General features: G+C 48.2%; 1 non-coding gene across 1 annotated transcript; it reads left to right on the forward strand.

Annotated features, from left to right (window-relative positions):
- Window positions 1–2205: 2205 nt before the first annotated feature.
- TRNAD-GUC (transfer RNA aspartic acid (anticodon GUC)) lies at window positions 2206–2274 on the forward strand. Its single transcript has one exon. It is a non-coding gene; the product is annotated as a tRNA-Asp (tRNA).
- The last annotated feature ends 8863 nt before the right edge of the window (window positions 2275–11137 follow it).

Here is an 11137-nt window from a genome sequence, read left to right on the forward strand (position 1 = left end):
CCCCACTCCTCCACTTGCACCTGCTGGAATGGCCTTAGGTCAGCCATAGCTCTCACAGAGCTGTCCTTGAAAGGGCAGCTTCTGGAAGAGTTCTCTCAGTCACACCCACCTCACAGGGTATGTGGGGGAGGAAGATAAAGGAGATTATGAGCCAAACTGAGACTCTGAGATTCAGAGTGGAGGGCGGGTTATAAATCCATTATCACCTTCGATGCTCCCCATTGGTAGAACCAATTGCCTGAGAAGGTCAGAGTCTGAGTTCTACAAGGCCTGCAAGACAATATTATTTCAGTTAGCTTTCAACTGAAATTGCCGAGATATTAGCTCTAAAGGATGCCAAGAATACTGAAGGACATGTGCAACTAAATGGTAATTAGCAATAAATTGTTTAAATTCAGGGGTGGCCAACGGTAGCTCTCCAGATGTTTTTTGCCTACAACTCCCATCAGCCCCAGCCAGCATGGCTGATGGCTGGGGCTGGTGGGAGTTGTAGGCAAAAAACATCTGGAGAGCTACCATTGGCCACCCCTGGTTTATATTGTTTTAACTTTTTAAATTTAATGTTTAATTTAACTGTTTTATGGTGACTTTACGTTGTATTGTGAGCCACCCTGAGCCTGCTTTGGCAGGGAGGACGGGATACAAATAAATTAAATCATCATCATCTTCTTCTTCTTTCTCCTCACATTCTATGCAGCAGTTGCAGAACTGTGACTTACTTTCTTTCTTTCTTTCTTTCTTTCTTTCTTTCTTTCTTTCTTTCTTTCTTTCTTTCTTTCTTTCTTTCTTTCTTTCTTTCTTTCTTTCTTTCTTTCTTTCTTTCTTTCTTTCTTTCTTTCTTTCTTTCTTTCTTTCTTTCTATCAGAGCTGTGCAGTCCTTTGGGGCCCTGTGTCTCTAGTGCACCTCTATCCACAATGTGCCTTTCACAGCTTTTCTCCATTACCAATTTCTTCTCCGTTTTCCTCCTTGTGTATTTGGAGCGACTTGACAGAGATCTTTGTTGCTCTCTTTGCAACTTATGCAGGCCAGTAACACTTCCATTACAACAAGGGATGTATCCGTTAAAACTCATTAAGGGAACAATCAAAGAGAGAGTGTTTGAGCCCAGTAAAAAAAAGAGATTCAATCATTAGAAACCAATAATTAGACCAAGTTTAAGTTTAATGGCTTAATTAAAAGTGCTTGGCTGTGTCACCGTTTTCAGTAGGCTCAGAGACAGAACGGCTAAGATACGAAAGAAGAAAGTTCAGATGCAAAGTCCTCGGGGAAATGGGTTCTTCTTCGACTTGGGCATTTCGCTTCAAGAGCTGAATCTCAAAGGGTGGCCTGTAGATAGATAGTTGAATCAATGCGTGGATGGATTATTAGCCTTATTAATTTTTTACAATTTGGTTTTATTGTGTTTGATGATAAATGTTGTAAATTGCCCCGAGCGCCTTCAATCAAAAGGCAGCCGGCAAACAGATATCTCTGTTTACTTTAAATATGCTCATTTCCCCATCAGCATTATTCCGCATTACCAAGGATGGGCAGAAGGCAAAGAGAGGTGGTGAGTTAACAAGAACAGAAGAAGAAGAAGATATTGGATGTAGGGCCTACTGTATATCCTGCCCTATACTCTGAATCTCAGAGAGATCATAATTTCCTTTGCCTCCCCCCGCCCCACAAGAGACACCCTGTGAGGTAGGTGGGGCTGAGAGAGCTCCCCCAGAAGCTGCCTTTTCAAGGACAACTCTGCGAGAGCTATCGCTGAGCCAAGGCCATTCCAGCAGCTGCAAGTGGAGGAGTGGGGAATCAAACCAAGATCTCCCAGATAAAGAGTCCGCTCACTTAACCACTACACTAAACTGTTTTCTTCTGGATCATCTGGAGCAATTTTCTGTTCACACAGTGGCCAACCAACTGTCTTTAGCAAACTCACAAGCAGGAAGACTGATAGTCAATATTGACTGACAGGGCTTTTTTTGTAGCAGGAACTCCTTTGCATATTAAGCCACATCTCCCTGATGTAGCCAATCTTCCAGGAGCTTACAGTAGGCCCTACAATAAGAGCCCTGTAAGCTCTTGAAGGATTGGCTACATAAGAGGGGTGTGGCCTAATATGCAAATGAATTCCTGCTACAGAAAAAGCCCTGAGGCAGTGTACTGTTTCAGTATAAGACTGATAGTGTAATTCAGTATAAGGCAGTTTCATTTAGGAAGAGGCAGTGGCTCAGTGGTAGAGCATCTGCTTGTCACGCAAAAGGTCCCAGGTTCAATCCCCGGCATCTCCAGTTAGAAGAATCCGGTAGCAGGTGATGGGGAAGACCTCTGCCCGAGGCCCCAGAAAGCTGCTTTCAGTCTGAGTAGACAATACTGGATGGACCGAGGGTATGGGTCAGAATGAGGCAGGTTGATGCGTTCTGAAGGATATGAAATGCTATACAAAAGCCATGTGTTATTAACCTCTGCTGATGAGGGGGTATCACATGTCAGGTGGAATTCGTTTTGTGCCTTTTTCATTCTGATGCTATTTTCAGGGTATCAAACATGAGGCCTGGGGGACAAATCAGCCCCCAGAAGCAACTGGCTGTCATCTGCTTCCTTCTCCCACTCTCTTGCTTCCTTCTGCATCACTTCTTGCTTTGCCAGGCTTGCTCAATTGCACAGGAGCTCCAGAACAAAGCCTCTGCTTTCTCCACTGGCTGAGGCTCCTCCCTTGGGGAGGAAGTGGGGGAGGGAGAACTTGCTTTGCCAGGCTCTCTCAGTTGCACAGCAGGGCTACTGGGCCAAGCCTCTCCCCCTTTTATTGGCTGAGTCTCCTCCCCCTCCCGGTCCCCTGGGGAAGAAAGGAAAGAGTCAGAGCTTAGAATAATAGAATCATAGAGTTGGAAGGGATCCCCAGGGTCCTCTAGTCCAACCCCCTGCACAATGCAGGAACTTCACAAATACCTCTCCCTAAATTCACAGAATCTTCATTGCTGTCAGATGGCCATCTAGCCTCTGTTTAAAAACCTCCAAGAAAGGAGAGCCCACCACCTCCCGAAGGAGCCTGTTCCACTGAGGAACCGCTCTAACGGTCAGGAAGATCTTCCTAACGTTGAGCTGGAAACTCTTTTGATTTAATTTCAACCCATCGGTTCTGGTTCTACCTTCTAGGGCCACAGAAAACAATTCTGCACCATCCTCTATATGACAGCCCTTCAAGTACTGGAAGATGGTGATCATATTACCTCTCAGCCGCCTCCTCTCCAGGCTAAACATCCTCAGCTCCTTCAACCTTTCCTCATAGGACTTGGTCTCCAGATCCCTCACCATCTTCATCGCCCTCCTCTGGACCCGTTCCAGCTTCTCTATATCCTTCTTAAAATGCGGTGCCCAAAACTGAACACAATACTCCAAGTGAGGTCTTCCTTTGTCCGGTTCTCTGGATCGCACAGGAGAGATACAAAGAAAAGCTCCTTTAAGAGCGAGTGCTAATGTTTTAAGTATTTTTTTTAAAAAAATCTTTAATTGTTTTAGTCTTGCATGCTTTATAAGAGCCCCGTGGCACAGAGTGTTAAAGCCGCAGTACTGCAGTCCTAAGCTCTGTTTACGACCTGAGTTCGATCCCCAGAGGCAGCTGGGTTTTCAGGTAGCCGGCTGAAGGTTGACTCAGCCTTCCATCCTTCCGAGGTCGGTAAAAGGAGTACCCAGCTTGCTGAGGGGGGCAGTGTAGATGACTGGGGAAGGCAATGGCAAACCACCCAGTAAAAAGACTGCCGTGCAAACGTTGTGAAAGCAACGTCACCCCAGAGTGGGAAACGACTGGTGTTGGCACAGGGGACCTTTCCTTTCCTTTCCTTGCTGGGGGGAAAGCGTAGATGACTGGGGAAGGCAATGGCAAACCACCCCGTCAAAAGTCTGCCGTGAAAACGTCGTGAAAGCAACGTCACCCCAGAGTCGGAAACGACTGGTGCTTGCACAGGGGACCGTTCCTTTCCTTTTCCTGTGTGCTTTATAAAGTTTATATCTCTGCTACCTGGCATTACATTTCATGACACACATGGTCTCATTTACGTCAGATCTGGCCCACATAACAAATGAATTTGATGCCACCGCTGTCTTACATGTACCTGCAATGTATCCTCCTTCTCTTCCCTCATTCACCTCTGCACTTTGCTTTGCCGTGATCAAGCCTCCCTCCGTAAGTGATACATTTAGTAATAACACCCTAATACACTGAATCATAGAGTGAGGAATGAGAAAAAAGAAGAGAGAGAGCCGGCGGCTATCGATCACGGGGCCCGTTTGCTGTCTCTTCCATCATTAGGAAACAGATTTCCTTTTTGCAGAAGCTCCGTGCCTTTCGGTAATAAAGCAACACTCTCGGAAGCTTGCGCGGATGAAAATGAGCAAGCACAGCGGTTATAACAGAAAAATCACGATCAATAGAACGAAACCCTCGTGAAAAACAGCGAAGCGGCAGATAAAACTAGAACGAGCCAAACGGCAGTTGAGGATGTAATTGTAAAGGGGATTAAAATGATGCAGGAGGGTAAAAACACCGAATGTTTTCTGGAACGAAGTGGCTTCCCAAAGTTTTCTGACCGTTAGCTAGGGTTGCCAAGTCCAATTCAAGAAATATCTGGGGACTTTGGGGGTGGAGCCAGGAGACTTTGGGGGTGGAGCCAGGAGACGTTAGGGGTGGAGCCAAGATCAAGGCTGTGACAAGCTTCATTGAACTCCAAAGGGAGTTCTGGCCATCACATTTAAAGGGACCGCACACCTTTTCAATGCCTTCCTTCCATAGGAAATAATGAAGGATAGGGGCACCTTCTTTTGAGGCTCATAGAATTGGACCCCCTGGTCCAATCTTTTTGAAACTTGGGGGGTATTTTGGGGAGAGGCACTAGATGCTATACTGAAAATTTGGTGCCTCTACCCCAAAAAACAGCCTTCCCCCCCAGAGCCTCAGATACCCGCAGATCAATTCTCCATGATTTTCTATGGGAATAAATCTCCATAGGGAATAACAGAGTTCCCAGCAGACATTTCCCTCCCCTCCCCACCACTTTCTGACGACCCTGAAGCGGGGGGAGGGTCTCCAAACCAGGGGATCCCCTGCCCTCACCTGGGGATTGGCAACCCTACGGTTAGCGGTGCGGGGGATCTCCTGGGGCGAGTTGTGGGCCAGAACTGAAAAAAGCTCTGTTCCACATAGCTGCCATCCTCACGCATGCAGAATATGCCCATTTCTTTTCTTTTGTAAATAGCTAATCTCAGATCAGGAGGGAAGGCAGCATGGTATATAGACTGATCTCATCGGATACCAGAAGCTAAGCGACATCGGTGGTTGGATGGGAGACCATCAAAGAAGGTTCTGGTGAGGCAGGCAATGGCAAACCCTTGGTGGGAGACCACCAAGGAAGCCTCTGCAGGGGAAGGCACTGGCAAAACCACCTCTGCTTCTTGCTTGGCACAAAAGCCCCTTGCTGGGTCACCATAAGTCTTGGATGGGAGACCACCAAGGAAGACTCTGCAGAGGAAGGCATTGGAAACCACCCCTGCTTCTCACCTTGAAAGCCCCTTGCTGGGGTCACCATAAATCTTCGGAGGAGAGCACCAAGGAAGACCCTGCAGAGGAATGCACTGGCCAGCCACCTCTGCTTCTCCCTTGCCTTGAAAGCCCCTTGCTGGGGTCACCATAAGCCTTGGATGGGAGACCACCAAGGAAGACCCTGCAGAGGAACGCATTGGCCAACCATCTCTGCTTCTCACTTGCCTTGAGAGCCCCTTGGCTGGGGTCACCATAAGCCTTGGATGGGAGACCACCAAGGAAGACCCTGCAGAGGAACGCATTGGCCAACCATCTCTGCTTCTCACTTGCCTTGAAAGCCCCTTGGCTGGGGTCACCATAAGCCTTGGATGGGAGACCACCAAGGAAGACCCTGCAGAGGAATGCATTGGCCAACCATCTCTGCTTCTCACTTGCCTTGAAAGCCCCTTGCTGGGGTCACCATAAGCCTTGGATGGGAGACCACCAAGGAAGACCCTGCAGAGGAACGCATTGGCCAACCATCTCTGCTTCTCACTTGCCTTGAAAGCCCCTTGATGGGGTCACCATAAGCCTTGGATGGGAGACCACCAAGGAAGACCCTGAAGAGGAACGCATTGGCCAACCATCTCTGCTTCTCCCTTGCCTTGAAAGCCCCTTGGCTGGGGTCACCATAAGCTTTGGATGGGAGACCACCAAGGAAGACCCTGCAGAGGAACGCACTGGCCAACCATCTCTGCTTCTCCCTTGCCTTGAAAGCCCCTTGGCTGGGGTCACCATAAGCCTTGGATGGGAGACCACCAAGGAAGACCCTGCAGAGGAACGCATTGGCCAACCATCTCTGCTTCTCACTTACCTTGAAAGCCCCTTGATGGGGTCATCGTAAGTCTGGGATGGGAGACCACCAAGGGAGACCCTGCAGAGGAACGCACTGGCCAACCATCTCTGCTTCTCCCTTGCCTTGAAAGCCCCTTGGCTGGGGTCACCATAAGCTTTGGATGGGAGACCACCAAGGAAGACCCTGCAGAGGAACGCACTGGCCAACCATCTCTGCTTCTCCCTTGCCTTGAAAGCCCCTTGGCTGGGGTCACCATAAGCCTTGGATGGGAGACCACCAAGGAAGACCCTGCAGAGGAACGCATTGGCCAACCATCTCTGCTTCTCACTTGCCTTGAAAGCCCCTTGATGGGGTCATCGTAAGTCTGGGATGGGAGACCACCAAGGGAGACCCTGCAGAGGAAGGCATTAGAACACCACCTCTGCTTCTCCCTTGCCTTGAAAGCCCCTTGAGGTAAGTCAGGTGAGACTTGACGGCATTCTACACCCACAATCTCAGTTCACAGGGCAGGAGTTAGCCCTTTTAGTACAGAGATACTGACAATTGGAATATTGCGTGTGCATGTTGTGTGCTACTAAGTTGCTTCCAATTTATGGTGACCCTATGCATGAATGACCTCCAAAATATCCTTTCATTAACAAACGTGCTTAGCTCTTGCAAAGTGAGAGCCATGGCTTCCATTTCATAGAATCATAGAATCCCAGAGTTGGAAGGCACCTCCAGGGTCATCTAGTCCAACCCCCTGCACAATGCAGGAAACTCACAAACATCTCCCCCTAAATTCACAGGATCTCCATTGCTGTCAGATGGCCATCTCGCCTCTTTTTAAAAACCTCCAAGGAAGGAGAGCCCACCACCTCCTGAGGAAGCCTGTTCCACTGAGGAATCGCTCTAATGGTCAGGAAGTTCTTCCACATGTTGAGCCCGAAACTCTTGATTTAATTTCAACCCATTGTTCTGGTCCTACCTCCTGGGGCCACAGAAAACAATTCCACACCATCCTCTTTATGACAGCCCTTCAAGTACTTAGAGATGGTGATCATATCACCTCTCAGCCGCCGCCTCTCCAGGCTAAACATGCCCAGCTCATTCAGCCTTTGCTCATAGCACTTGATCTCCAGACCCCTCACCATCTTCGTCCTCCTCTGGAACCGTTCCAGCTTGTCTATATCCTTCTTAAAATGTGGTGCCCAAAACTGAACACAATACTCCAGGTGAGGTCTTACCAGAGCAGAGTGAAGCGATACTATCACATCACGTGATCTGGACGCTATACTTAGAATCATAGAGTCATAGAGTTGGAAGGGACGTCTAAGGTCATCTAGTCCAACCCCCTGCACAATGCAGGAAACTCACAAACACCTCCCCCTAAATTCACAGGATCTTCATTGCTGTCACATGACCATCTAGCCTCTGTTTAAAACCTCCAAGGAAGGAGAGCCCACCACCTCCCAATGAAGCCCGTTCCACTGAGGAATCAGAATCATAGAGTTGGAAGGGATCTCCAGGGTCATCTAGTCCAACCCCCTGCACAATGCAGGAAACTCACAAATACCTCCCCCTAAATTCACAGGATCCTCATTGCTGCCAGATGGCCATCTTGCCTCTGTTGTAAAATCTCCAAGGAAGGAGAGCCCAGGAAACTCACAAATACCTCCCCCTAAATTCACAGGATCTTCATTGCTGTCAGATGGCCATCTAGCCTCTGTTTAAAAACCTCCAAGGAAGGAGAGCCCACCACCTCCCGAGGAAGCCTGTTCCACTGAGGAACTGCTCTAAACTCACAAACACCTCCCCCTAAATTCACAGGATCTTCATTGCTGTCAGATGGCCATCTAGCCTCTGCTTCAAAACCTCCAAGGAGGGAGAGCCCACCACCTCCCGGGGAAGCCCGTTCCACTGAGGAATCAGAATCATAGAGTTGGAAGGGACGTCTAAGGTCATCTAGTCCAACCCCCTGCACAATGCAGGAAACTCACAAACACCTCCCCCTAAATTCGCAGGATCTCCATTGCTGTCAGATGGCCATCTCGCCTCTGTTGAAAAACCTCCAAAGAAGGAGAGCCCACCACCTCCCGAGAAAGCCAAGCCCAGGTTAGCCTGATCTTGTCAGATCTCAGAAGCTAACCAGGGTAGGGCCTGACTAGTATTTGAACGGGAGACCTCCAAGGAATACCAGGGTCAGGACGCAGAGGCGGACGATTGCAAACCACCTCTGAAATGTCTCTTGCCTTGAAAAAACCCTCAAGACCGATTTCCGACTAGCCTCACACTGGCTCTCAGTCACTCGCTCTCATTCCGTCCGATTTGGCACAAGGCCGCGGCTCGCTCTGCCTCTTTCGTGCAGCAAGCAAGATCCTCTAAAAACCGGTTTCTGCTTGCTGCGCGAAAGAAGCGAAGCTAGTTGCAGCCCCGGGGCAGATGGTGTGAAATCCGACGGAAGCCCCGCAGAGAAGAGGAGAGTGAGCTCAGGGTAAGGCTAATGGGAAATCAGTCCAAGTTTAGCTCGCCACTCCAGTGGAGCATAATGCTAAAAGAGTTAGAACTCCCGGCTGCCAGACGATCTTAGGATCTCCTGGCTATACTACACACGCTGCCATATGATATTCCATCTCATGTTGGGTCTTCCTCTTTTCAACTTTATTGTTATTTTCAGTTTGGTCATTTTAGCTTCTAGGGAGAGGTCAGGCTTGATCTAGAACCCACTGATTTGTCTTTTGGGCAGTCCGTGGAGTCTGTAGAACTCTCCTCCGACACCACATTTCAAAGGAATCAGCTCTCTTCCTGTCAGTTTCCTTCACTGTCCAACTTTCACATTCATACATAGTAAGGGGGAATATTATCGTTTGAGCTGTCTTAATCTTGGTTGCCAGCGGGCCTCAGATTCCGCAGGAGTGCAGCTCCTGAACCTTTCTGAGGGTTCCCCCTCCTCCTCCCCACCTTCCATGTCCATTGAATAGCAGGTGCAGCTGCATAGCAATTCCTGGATTAGGAGAGCGGGCAGCCAGCCAGCCCCCAGGGGCTTTGCCACGCCCCCAGCAGCCTTCATCAACCCCTGGAGAAGCCCGCACTACCCTTTCTCCACTTCTTATGGGATTTTCAAGTTTCAAGTTTATTTACGTTTATATCCCGCCCTTCCCACCGAGGTGGCTCAGGGCGGCTCACAACACATAAAAATCTAACATAATTTGAGTTTAAAACATCTAACACAGTTAAAACAATAAAATAATAAAACATATAGCGGCGGTCCTTCACCCCCGACTCCATTTTGCTTAACCTTTGGAAAAATGAGGAAATGCCTAAGCATAAACATGAATTGGCTTCAATGCTTATTTTAGCTGCAAAATTATTAATAGCTCACCATTGGAAAGCCCCTGTCTTGCCTTCTAAACGTAATTGGTTTCTAAAAATTTGGGACCTAGTAGTAATGGATAAGCTGGCTACTACCATAAAAAATTCTGAAGCATCCGATAAAGGTCTAGATAAAAACATGTTTGTAGAGAAATGGTTTCACTTTTTTGCTTATATACAATCTGAACAAAAAACATTGTGTAAATTACCGGATAAGTATTTAACTTTTGCTTTATATTAGAAATACACTCTGCATATTGTATTCATAACAGGATGGCTTGTAAGGTAGATTCTATGGTTATTAGTATTATAGTTGATGTTTGTTGGAATGTATTTTTGTTTTTAATTAATAAAAAGTTTAAACTCCAAAAAAAAAACAAAAAACTACACTCAGCTTCCAGTGCCAGTTAATTATAAGCCAGCCGGAAGAGGGCTGCCTTACAGGCCCTGCGGAACTGGGCAAGGTCCCGCAGGGCCCTCACCTCTTCCGGCAGTTGGTTCCACCAGAAAGGAGCCGTTACAGAGAAGGCCCTGTCCCTGGTGGATTGCAGGCGGGCCTCCTTTGGCTCGGGGATAACAAGCAGATTTGGAGATGCCGATCTCAGTACTCTCTGGGGAACATGTGGGGAGAGACGGTCCCTAAGGTAGGCAGGTCCTAGGCCATATAGGGCTTTAAAGGTAATGACCAGCACCTTGTACCGAACTCGGTACATCACTGGAAGCCAGTGCAGGGTCCAAAGACCCGCCCGAATGTGTCCCCATTTTGGGAAACCCAATAACAGCCGGGCCACGGCATTCTGCACTAACTAATTTTGGGCGGCAGGTGGCTTGCTGGCTTTTTGATTGCGTGTGTGTGTGGGGGGGCAGCCAAAGAGAGCCCCAGGTGAGCGAGGCCTGCTTGGGCTGGCTGGATCTCTAGCCAGCCCAAGCAGGCCTCGCTCGCCCGGGGCTCTCCTTTCTCGCACCAGGTTGCTTTTGGCTGGAGGGGGGAGCACGGCATATGCTAATAAGTTATGCTAATGAGCCCCGCGACCTATATATATATATTTTTTTTACAAAACGACCCCTGGTTGCTAGCAACACTTCCTTACACTTAGGGATTCGAAAACGACAAAAATATTATTTATGAAAAAAGAATTAAGAACATCTACAGAGAATTAAAAAAAAAAAGGCAGAATGCATTCAATTGGCATATGGAAGGCGCCATGACTTAGCGGTAGAGCATCTGCTTGGCATGCAGAAGGTCCCAGGTTCAATCCCCAACATCTCCAGTTAAAAGGATAAGGAAGCAGGTGATGGGAAGGGGCTTAGGTTCTGGAGAGCCACTGCCAGTTTGAGCAGACATGACAGGCCTATATAGACCAATGGGCTGATTCATTATGACAACTTCATGGCATCATGTGAACCCTCCAAATCTCCAGAGATTTCCCAG

This window comes from Heteronotia binoei, chromosome 4 (genome assembly GCF_032191835.1).
Source record: "Heteronotia binoei isolate CCM8104 ecotype False Entrance Well chromosome 4, APGP_CSIRO_Hbin_v1, whole genome shotgun sequence".
Lineage (NCBI taxonomy): Eukaryota > Metazoa > Chordata > Lepidosauria > Squamata > Gekkonidae > Heteronotia > Heteronotia binoei.